This window comes from Numida meleagris, unplaced genomic scaffold, assembly GCF_002078875.1.
Source record: "Numida meleagris isolate 19003 breed g44 Domestic line unplaced genomic scaffold, NumMel1.0 unplaced_Scaffold1074, whole genome shotgun sequence".
In the NCBI taxonomy this organism is placed as follows: Eukaryota; Metazoa; Chordata; class Aves; order Galliformes; family Numididae; genus Numida; species Numida meleagris.
The window spans coordinates 1-1,957 of NW_018362861.1; the positions used below are offsets into that span (position 1 = coordinate 1).

A 1,957-nucleotide genomic window follows, 5' to 3' on the forward strand; every position below is an offset into this window, starting at 1 on the left:
GCGGGGGGGTCCGCTGCTGTTACCGGGGCCGCGCCGCTTCAGGCCGTTTCTAGAACCGTTTCTATTAATACCGCCCTTTCGGCGGCGGCGGCGGCGGCGGCGGCGAAAAGGGATTCCCTGTGACGTCATTGCTAGGATACCAAACAAACACGGCGAGCGCCAAGGCCATATATGGTTAATTGCGTCACAGGAACTCCGGCCCGGGGGGGGGAAAGAACGGGGCGGGGCGAGGGATCCCCCCCGCTTCCCTCCGCCCCCTTCGGATCCTCATAACGGCGGCGATCGCAGCGATCGCGGCGCAGAACCGACGGACGGAGCCGCGCCGACACCGGAGGGGTTCAGCGGACCCCCCCCCCATCACCGGGACCCCCCCCCCCATCAAAACGGTGGAGCTGTGACGTCAGCAAAAGGGGGCGGGGCGCCGCCGTATAAAGCCGCCGCGCGCCGGAGAGCGGTTCATTCATAAAAAAAGCTTCATTGATTGAGGAGGGAGAGGAGAGGGGGAAGAGGGACTCGGTACCGGACGGAACGGGGAACCGGTCCGGGATTCCGAAAAGAAGAGCAACGAGAGCCGCAAAACGGAGTTCGGATGGGATAGAAGCGGGTCGGGAGCGGAGAAGCGAGACGACGGCAACGGAATACTGGGGTTTACAACGGAGAACCGGGCACTCGGAAAGGTTCTAGCGGAGCTTGCAACGGAGAACCGGGACTCGGAAAGGTTCTAGCGGAGCTCATCGCGGAGAACCGGGACTCGGCGAGGTGCTGGTGGAGCTTACAACGGGGAACCGGGACTTGGCAAGGTTCTACCGGGACTTCTAGAGGAGAACCGGAGCCTGGGACGGACCCAGCACCGGAGGACGAGAGCTCGGAACGGCTCTACCGGGGCTCGTAACACCGAACCGGACCTTGGAACGGCTCTACCGGAGCCCACAGAGGAGTACCGGGGGGGGTTTGGGGAGCAAACCGGAGCCTGGAACGGCTTTACCGGAGCTCGGGGCTGAGCGCGGGGGACTCAACACCGCGAACCGGGGCTTGGAACGGACGCTGCGGGGTTTAGAGCGGCAGAACCGGACCTCGGCGGGATTCTACCGGCACTTAGAACGGAGCTGAGGGGTTAAAGGTTCTGAACTCAGAACGGCTCCGGAGCGGAGCAGCGGACCTCGGAAAGGACTCAACCGGGACTCAGAACCGGGATTTACAACACAGATCCGGGGCCCTATAGCTCAAAATTGGACTCGGAACCGGGACTTACACCGGGGAACTGGGCCCTATAGCCCCGAACCGGTCTGAGAACCGGGACCCGGAGCCCCGAAGCGGCCCCTACAGCCCCGACCCGACCTCAGAACCGGGCCCTATAACCCCGAACCGGACCGAGACCCGAGATTTACAGCGGAGAATCGGGACCCGGAGCCCCGAACCGACCCCTTTCCCACCCCTCCCCCCCCCACACAGCGATGCCATTGCCCTGAGCCCCTCGCGTAGGCCTCAGCGCAGCCTTGGCGTGGAGGCGCGGCCCCCGCCGCCCCGGGGCCATGTACCAAGGCTTCCCGGGGGACTACGATTCCGGTTCCCGTTGCAGTTCGTCCCCATCGGCCGAATCTCAGTACCTTTCTTCGGTGGATTCGTTCGGGAGCCCCGCGGCGGCGGCTGCCGCTCAGGTGAGGACCTGAGGGGGGCGCAAAACCGGAAGGGGCGGGGCCGTGCGTGACGCGCTGGAACGCTCCGTGATGACGCACGCGCGTACGTACGTGCGTGCGGTGCGTGCGGGGCGGCGGCGCCGCCCCCTCGCCGTTGCTACGGGAGACGGCCCGCCCCCCCCCCGCGCGCGCTCTCCGCGTGCTGACGTCACGCGGCGGGGGCCAATGGGAGGGGAGGGGGGGCGTGGCCGAGGTGTTGCCATATATGGGGGTGCGCTCGCTGGTTGAATGAATGGGGAGGGGGCGTGGCTTAGCGTGGC

General features: G+C 66.2%; 1 long non-coding RNA gene across 1 annotated transcript; it reads right to left on the bottom strand.

Moving 5' to 3' along the window:
• Nucleotides 1-158: 158 nt before the first annotated feature.
• Nucleotides 159-1,815, bottom strand: LOC110390443. Its single transcript, XR_002433743.1, has 2 exons — nt 1,608-1,815; nt 159-833 (listed from the first exon to the last, which is right to left on the bottom strand). It is a non-coding gene; the product is annotated as an uncharacterized LOC110390443 (long non-coding RNA).
• Between the last annotated feature and the right edge of the window lie 142 nt (nt 1,816-1,957).